A 9903-nucleotide genomic window follows, 5' to 3' on the forward strand; every position below is an offset into this window, starting at 1 on the left:
CTAGGTATCCCCCAATGCAAGAAAGTTCATACCTGGGCCCTCCAAGATTCTTTCTTCTGACGATCTACGATAGTCTCTGGGCTTCCTCAGTCCAGTTCTTTGGTTCTTTACTTTCAGTGACTTGGTCCTTTTCTGAGCCCCGAGTGAGCTCTGGGCGGCTCTGGCCCGGGTTGGTTGTTTGGTTTCGGTCCCCCTGTTCTGGTGTATACTCGTGGCTGGCCCCTCGCAGGCTACAGACTTCCCTTGCCCTGTCGCTTGTTCGGTTTCGGTCACCCTGTCCTGGGTTATTGTTTCAATTGGCCCTTCGTTGGCTATAGGCTTCCCTGGCCCTTCTGCTGGTTTAGTTTTCTTCACGCCATCCTGGGTTATTGTCTCGGTTGGCCCTTGTGAGCTACGGGCTTCTTTGCCCCTTCTGCTTGTTTGGTTTTGTTCACCCCATCTTGCAGTATCCTCTTAGTCTGCCCCTTGCAGGCTCCAGGTTTCTATAATCCCTTCATTTGTTCTGTATCATTAACGCCGCTTTTGGGTATGCTCTGCTTTGGTCCCTCGCAGGCTACAGGCTTCTCTGGCCCTTTCAGTGGCGGCGCTCCAATCGGTCTCGTCCTGCTGCGAGTAATGGCATCTGTGCTCCAGGGCGGTGGTACCTCTCGATTGAGGTGGTGGTGGCGTTTCCTGCCTAAGTCTGAAGACTGGATGGGGGCATCTGTACTTCTGCCCTCTGTATGGTTGGAACAGAGGCACTGACCACCCCAGCCAAGGTTCTCTATATGGTAGTTATGGACAAGCAACCAAGGCTTAAGCTTTCAGGAGGTGATGCAGGCTGGTTCTTAAGTACAGTTAATCCCCAAGCTCCCACAAAGGAATGTCCACACACTATGTTAGGTGATAACACTGCTTCTTTATATAAAGTAAGGTTCAGAAAAATATATACACATAAATGATATGTTAGAACCCGGTTCCGTCCTTGGTCCCTGTTCGACAAGTGGCATGCGATTTGCCAGCCAACAACAGCAAGGAGCCAACCAAGACATGGCGCGCTCTGCAAAATGTCAACCACTAACTCTGTTCGGATCAGCCAGTCACAACATGGCACTCCGCACAGGATGCGAACAAAGAACCTGACCAGATCTGCCAATCACAATGTGGCCTTGGTCCTCCCATCTGATTCGGAGTTCAGGAGTAGGACCCTCTGCCCGCCGACACACAAAACGATTGACCGACACAACGTCTTGCATTGCAACTTCTCCTTGCAGTAACACTCCGTACTTGCTTCCTCTGTTTTTCCCTATTGAGCAACCATCCCTCCAGTAATTCATGGGCTTCTGCTCCACCTGCGTTTGGGTTCAGCCCTGTCCTTCTGCCTCCAGCGTTATTGACTCCTGCTTGGCCTGCAAATGGGACTGTCCTGCCATCAAACCTTCACTGAGGACTTGTGTTATGCCTTCAATTAAGGCCATTCCTGCCATCCAGTCAGCCTCTCCTTTGCATCAACATCACCAAGGGTTTTTTACTCCCACCGGAGTTTTTCCTTGGGTTTTTTCTTCCCTTCGCCTGGTCAGTCTATTTTCTTCTAGACAGCCCTGGAATCGGAATAGAAGAGGCCTTATTTACACCACAGAAGAACTGCTGATAAAGACTCGAGTAAGCAAAAGCCTAAAAGCTTGCAACACCTACTTTCGAAAGCCAAAATGTCTCAGCTCCAGGAGCTGGTGGCCACAGTTCAGAACTTATCTGTGGAAGTCCAAACTATTAAAAATGAGAACCTGGTGCTTAGAGTTCCAGACCTCCAAATCTTGAATCCCTAATCCGCCTCGTTATACAGATTGACTTTCGCACACAGGAACGCAAGGCCAAGAGATGAAAATTAGATCATCGAATCTCAGAACCATGCCTACTCCACAACCTTCATCTGAAACCACCCGAGAATCCCCAGAACCTATGCAGATATGTGCCGCCAGGGGTCCATTGTCTTGTGAAGAAAGAACCAGATGCCGTGCTCATGGACTTTGCATGTATTGCGGTTCTTCCTCCCATCTTCTTTGCAACTGCCCCTTGGCCCTTCCTCGAAGAAAGGAAAACTTCACCTCGGAACCAGGAGCAATCAACAAGTCCCAACAAATTTGAGTTTGTCTCTGTTCAAACCACGAATATGGACCACAAGCAACTGTTAGTCATCATGGTCTCCCTTCACTTACCAGAAGACCGCACCATCAAAGTTGCAGCTCTAGTGGATTCGGGGGCGGCCGGACTTTTCATGGATGCCGCCTGGGCCTCTCAAAACAACATTCCGTTCTCTACTAAGATCACTACTGTACCTGTGGAAGGAGTGGACGGCAGATAACTGATTAGTGGTCCCATTATCCACAATACCTCTCCTATCCACATGTGGATAAACCATCATTCGGAAATCTTAATTTTTGACATTATACAGACAGCCCATTTTCCTTTGATTTTGGTGATTCCTTGGCTTATGGTCCATACTCTCTACATAGATTGGAAGACTCACAATGTTTTTCTAGGATCCAAACACTGTATGCAACATTTTGTATAGGGAAGTCGGCAGTTTTATGTGGTGGCGGTAGCAACTGCACTGTCTAACGAAGATAAACCAACTTTATGTACCACCATCCCAACACATTGGGCCTCATTAGGAGTGTGCCGGTCCTGAAACAACGGTGCCGGTAAGCCTACCAGCACTGTGGTTTCTGGACCGGCACACCACGACTCTGCAGGCGGGTGCCATCCCACACGCCTGGGTCAGACTTGGTGGGCAGAACGGCAACCACCCGCTTAGTTTCACGGAAGCACCAGCACCGTTGTTAACAGTGCTGGTGCTTCTGTGGTCCCCATTCCCATGAAGTCCTATGGGACTCCATGGGAAAGGGGACTTACAAAATTACTGGCGCCTGAATCCCCAGCCGCCGTGGTCGGAATGCCACAGTGTTACCGGGAAGTCAGGCGGCGGTAATTAATCACGGGTCCGACGGCTTCCTGCCGGTTTTCCCAGCACGGCTACCGCCAGACCCGTAGTGAAGCCCATTATCAGGCATTTCAAACAATGTTCCAAAAGACCTCTATGCAGTCCTTACCACCTGACAGACCTGAAGAGTGTGCTATAAATCTGATTTCAGATACTTCTGCACCATTGAACTTGATGTTCCGGCTAACCCGTTGGAGTAACAAGCCTTAAAGGCTTATCTTCAACAAAATCTGGTGAACTGATTAATTAAGGAGTCTGTGTCTCCTGCCCAAGAGAAACACCGCAGAGTTGAGACCCTGTCTGGATTATAGAGGCCTCAATTCAGTCACCATAAAGGATAAATACCCACTCCATTCTATGCCAGACATCATTGACGCAGTTCAATCTGCCAAGATCTTTACTGAACTAGACCTTAGGGGCGCCTACCATCTGATTTGCATAAAACAAGGAGATGAATAGAAAACGGCTTTTAGGACACCTCTTGGTCATTTCGAGTATGATGTCATGCCCTTTGGTCTCACAAATGCACCTGCTGTGTTTCAACGCTATATGGACCATCTCTTTTCGGATCTCCTGTTTCACAATGTAATTGTATACATGGACAACATCTTGGTTTATTCCAACTCATCAACAGAATATGTCTCTCATGTTAAGGCAGCTCTCCATTGCCTCCAAGAGAACCATCTTCAGGTTAAACCAGAGAAATGCTATTTCGATGCTTCAACTGTGCCATATTTGGGTTACGTATCATCTTCAGAAGGTGTTTCAATGGTTTGCACAAGGTCTCAGCTATCCTCCAATGGAACAGTCTCCGAAATATCAAAGAAGTTCAAAGATTCCTAGGTCTTGCGAACTTCTACAGAAAGTGAATTTCAGCTTTTTCTCAGGAGGTTCTTCCTATCACCTGCCTCTCGAAGAAAAACATAGCCTTTGTTTTGCATCCAAAGGCTGAGAAGGGCTTTGTATCACTAAAGATGAAATTCACCCCAGCACCCATCCTGGTTCCTCCTGATCCCAAAAGGATGTTCATCGTTGAAGCAGATGCATCTGATGAAGCCATTGAAGCAGTCCTAACACAAAAGACATCAGACAAGGAAGATCACCCACTGGCCTACTACTCTAAGACTCTTTCGCCATCAGAAAATAACTGTTCGGTTTTTGAAAAGGAACTCCTGGCTCTGAAATTAGCCTGTGAAGAATGGAGTCATCATTTATTAGGAGCCAAACAAGAAACAGAACTGAGAACCGATCATCACAACCTTGCCCTTTTACAATCATTTGAGTGTCAGAATAGCCTGCAAGCTTGTTGGGCATTTTTTTTTCTCAGTTTCAGTTTCATCTTACTTTCATCCTCGGGTCAGAAAACATTATAGCCGACGCCCTATCACATATAGATTCTTTATCTCATAAAGAGGCTGAATCATATTAGAAAATGTTTCCTCACATGACCTTTGTGGGTCTCATACAAACCTTCTTACATGAAATCCAACAAGCCTACTCTAAAACGGATTCCACTCTGTGCCATTTGAAGAACGACAAAGGTCTATGGTTCCAGGATAAAACTTTGTATGTACCTACAGAAGTGTTGCAGCGCAAAGTACTGGAGATGTGTCACAGCTCTAAACTTGCAGGCCACAGAGGCATTAAATCCACCTTAGACCTGATCAGGCGTCACTTCTGGTGGCCTAAATTACATTCTCAAGTAGAACGTTACTGTAGATCCTGCCTGATCTGTGCACAAGTCAATACACCCGAAGAAGACCTTAAGTTAAACTTCTACAAACCTTAGTACCGTCACGTCCATGGGAAACTATAGCCACAGATTTTGTCGCTGATCTACTTCCTTCAAAGGATTGCACCACCATCATGGTGACAGTGGGCACCTATTTCAAATTGGCCCACTTTACACCTTGCCTCAAAATTCCTTTTGCTGAGGAAATTAGCAAATTCTCTGATACATATATCTTCAAGATCCATGGTTTGCCAAAATCCATTATCTCCGATCGAGGATCTCAATATACCTCAGCTTTCTGGAAAGCCTTTTGTGAAAGCTTATGAATCCAGTGCTCTATGTCATCAGGTTACCATCCCTGATCCAATGGTGTCACAGAACGCACCAACCAAACTTTGGAGCAATACCTGCGCTGTTTTGTTTCTGCCATGCAAGACAATTGGTTAGACTTGTTATCAACTGTTGAATTCTCGTACAATAATTGCCTACACAGCTCGATTGGTATGACACCTTTTGATTGAAACTATGGATTTCCCCCCACATGGATTCCCATTCTTCCTACTCATAGTTCAGCCATACCGGCTGTTGAAGAAACTATATCATTGTTGCACAAAACACAAAGAAAGACCTTGTCACACCTGGCTGCAACACGCAATAATGCCAAACACTATGCAGATCAACATCGAAATCCAGACCCTTCCTATCAGACGGAAGATCAAGTCTGGTTGTCCATCAAATACCTGCCAGCCCATCTTCATAGGGGCAAATTCGCCCCAGATACTTTGGACCTTTTAAGATATCCAAGAAAATAAACCCAGTGGTGTTCAAACTACAACTACCTCCACCCTGGCATCGCATACAGCCTGTGTTTCACTCATCCCTACTCAAACCTGTTCATCCAGATGTTTCATCATATCATCAGACTATGCCACCTCCTCCTGTACTTCACAATCAACAACAAGAATATGAGGTTGAACAAATCTGCGATTCCCGTTACCTAATCTCCATTACCTCATACACTGGAAAGGATATTCAGCCTCCAAAAGAACCTGGGAACTATCCAGTCATGTCCACACACATGCCTTGCTGTACTGTTTCCATTGTCGAAATCCATGGAAACCGGGTATGAATAGGATTGCTGGGGTACATTATGTTAGAACCCAGTTCCGTCCTTGGTCCCTGCTTGACAAGTGGCGTGCGATTCGCCAACCAACAACAGCAAGGAGCCAACTAATACTTGGCACACTCTGCAAAATGCCAACCACTAACTCTGTTTGGATAAGCCAGTCAAAACATAGCCCTCAATGCAGGATGCCAACCAGGAACCTGACCAGATCCACCAACCAACACGTGACATCGTTCCTCTTGTCTGGTTCGGAGTTCCTGCAGGAGGAGCCTCTGCCCGCCGACACACAAAACATTCACCCGGACACAACGCCTTGTGTTGCAACTTCTCCTTGTGGTAACGCTCCCTACTTGCTTCTGTGACCCTTCTTCCTTTGTAATTTCCTTACCTCCTGCTATCGTGCCTCCCGTGTGTTCTCTTCTATCTGCTCTGTTTTCCCCTATTGAGCTACTGTGCCTCCAGTAATTTTTGGGCTTCTGCTCTGCCTGCGTTTGGGTTCAGCTCTGTCCTTCTGCCTCCAACATTATTGACTCCTGATTGGCCTGCAATTGGGACTGTCCTGCCATTCAACCTTCTCTGAGGACTTCTGTTCTACCTTGAATTAAGGTAATTCCTGTCATCCAGTCACCCTATCCTTCCCATCAACATCACCACGTTTTTCTTTACTCTGACAGGATTTTTTCCTTGGGGTTTACCTTCCCATTGCCTGGTCAATCTGTGTTCTTGCAGACAGCCCTCACATCGGGAGAGGAGAGGCCTTATTTACACCACAGATGAACTTCTGATAAAGACTCAGGTAAGTGAAAGCATAAAATAATAACACTTTGTACTTTGGCAATTTTATTCTAATAATGTTACAAATATATATATACTCTATGTGGTACCACACAATACTTACATTCATAAGAAATGCACCAACTGCTGACAGTCTTTAAAAAGCATTTGAATTACTAAGCAAAGGTGACTGCATATATTAAGGAAGAAAAAGCAGATTAGTTTCAGAACATACGCAGTATACTTCCTTTAGTTTTACTTTACTTTTTTTTAATATGGTTTATACAAACCTTTAAAAAACAGAAATACACATTATTACAAAACACATTTGCCAACCTTACTCTTTGGTATCTAATTTTGACATAAGAAGATAATGCTTAGTTACTGTTCATTCATGAATATATCTACTCCTGTCTACCACAAGTCATCATTCACATCAGCCAAAAAATGTCTTATGTCTTCCAAAAAGAGTCAAGGCAAAAGTTAGCCACCGATCGAATTCATCAAACATCACCCACCATTAGTCCTCAGAAATTAGGGACTGCCTCTTTGCAATTATTCTCCCCAGATGCTTTGTTCTTTCTGAGCAAAGAGCAGGGCAAAAGAGGGTGGGGTGTTTTAGAGTCTCATCTTGCTGTTTGCAAAGCCGACAGGTTTGACCAATCTCAGCATACTTTGCCCATAGACCTAGCCTTTGTTTTAGTCTTAAATAAGTTAAGGAGAACATTCATATACAAGGCTCTACGATGCTGATCTGGAAATAGTACCAAAACATTTTGTAATTCATTGAATGCTTTCGCTTCATTCGGCACATTATCCTGTGGCTCATCCTTTGTTCTCCAGTCAGGATCCAATCGAGCCTCCATACTTTTTTCTTTGCCAAGTTTGGATTAGTATGGAGAATAGTTATGTCGATATCAAACTCTTTTAGTAAGTCTTCACAGCGTCTGGCCCATAGAGTTAATAAGCACTGTGCATCTCCATTTCCTGGGTTATGTAAAATTTTGAATTCTGGAAGAATGTCTTGCATAGTCATTTTGCGATAAAGTGTTAACATATTCCAGCATATGCATGCATTTATAGATATCAAATTTAATTCATAGCGGATGCACGCTGTGGGCGTACCTTTAGGTAGCTGTAATACTTTTGTCCAAAAAAATGTCTCCAATGTAGCCCATAATTCATATGAGCAACCTAAGGCACACTCAGCTCCATAAATTAACACCGGAAACCAATTTTTGTTTATAAAAATCCACCACAGATTTTAGGGAGAACTTGCCATATTTCTTGTTCAAGACAACTGCTTGACTTGCTAGCTGTCAACACTTGATTTTAGAATTTTCAGCCCACGGTCCATCATTTAGGTTTGCACTGATCTTCATGCCCAGGTATCTAGTATGAGTTGCAATTTTCAAAGTTTCCTTTCCCAGATGCCATTGGAGTTTTCTTTTATTATTGGCTGTTTTTTTAGTCCTTAGATTTTGTAGTGACAGAATCTCACACTTGTTTGTGTTAATGTAAAAGCTGTTAGTTTTAGCCTATTCCTCTAGAGCAACCTGCTTTCGTTGGAGTTCTACTGGTGTAGCGTCTAGCAGGATTAAATCGTCTGCATAAAGGAGCCAACTTATGTGTGACCCATGTATTTTTGGTAGAAATTAGGGTACACTCTCGATGGTCTCGCCAATGTCAGACATGAACAGGTTGAAAATGATTGAGGTCAAGGGACATCCCTGTTTTACACCACAAAAAGTTCTTATAGCAGATGACACGGTTCCCACACGGCCTAGCCTGATCCTGACCTCAGTGTTTGTGTGTAGTTTTTTAATAGCCATTAATATGCTTAGAGGACATTTCCACTTGTGCATTTTGGTCGATAGAATTTCCCGATCTATGCTATCAAAAACATGTGAAAAGTCTATGAAGGCTAAGAACACCTTTCCCCCAGTTCTTATAGCCTCCATTTTCATAAGATTCAATATTGTGAGATTCAGGCAACACCCTACGCCCCTAACAAATCCAGACTGTCTCAGGTCAACATGCTGATTTTCTGTGATCCATTTGAGTAACTGATGTTGAAGAAACATTTCATATATCTTCCCCAGCACGTCCAAGAGGGCTATTGGACGATAATCTTTAGGATTAGCTCTATTGCCTTTTTTTTAAATCGGCACAATGACCGCACTTTTCCAAGAGATTGGGGTTGCACATTTCATTGTGATTCTAGTGAATAAAATGTTACAGAGATCCGCCCATCCCTCTGGGTTCTTCTTTAGTGTATAATTAGTTAGGCCATCGGGGCAAGGAGCTCTCAAGGAGCTTATCTTCTTCATGATGTTTAAGATGTCATCCTTATCGAACTTAAGATCCCAATGATCAACTCTTGGCAGTACTGGGTCATTGATGTTTCCCTTTTTACTATACAGCTGACTGTAGTGTAACATTCAGTCAGCTTCAGACACCATATTAGTCTGGATTGCAGCCTGTGACACACTCTCTTTGTTAATTACTCTCCAAGATTCACAAGAATTTATATTTCTTACCTTGGACATCATTGTCTCAGCATCTTGTTGTAGGATGATTGATTTATGTGATTTCATCCAGTTTTTGTATTTTTGCTTTACACATCTTTTTTTAGCTGAGAAAGATGCGTTGTCTGATCTTGAGATGTGCCTAATTTCACTGCACATTTGGCGTTTCCTCCTTAAGACCTCTAGATCGAAAGTGTATTTCGATTTAAATGCACATCCTCGTAACCCATGTTTTTTCTCCACAAACTGTGTTAGCAAATGTCGGTATTCGACTTTGTCATGATCTTCAGAGTATGCATTGGTAATTAGGTTCACATCATCTTCATTAAGTTCGGTTTTAATGTGACACTGTGATTCCATGTTAGAGTGGGTTTCTTTTTAGGCACGACTAGGACTAACCTGACCAAGTCGTGATCACTCTGCGATTTTGGAATCACCTGTAAAGATGCTACAAATTTGTGAACCTTGTCAGATACAAAGAAGTAGTCTGTGGTTGAATTTTGCCAAGTTCTACTCCACGTTGGATTGGCAGGGATATCTCCAATTGTGTTCCCATTTAACATAGACATGTTCCTAGATTCCATCTCAAGGCACCATAATTCAGCAGCCCGAGCACTGGCAGACTTGTCATCCTTAGACGGCTGTTTCAGGTCTATACACTTGATGTTTAAATCTCCACATTATATTATGTTTGGCGAGTTATCTTACTGATATATCTCCTCAATAAGTTCAGATACTTGATCTATGAAGGAAGTCGTACCTG

The sequence above is a fragment of the Ambystoma mexicanum genome, chromosome 14 (genome assembly GCF_040938575.1).
Source record: "Ambystoma mexicanum isolate Mex_15411 chromosome 14, UKY_AmexF1_1, whole genome shotgun sequence".
Classification (NCBI taxonomy): domain Eukaryota; kingdom Metazoa; phylum Chordata; class Amphibia; order Caudata; family Ambystomatidae; genus Ambystoma; species Ambystoma mexicanum.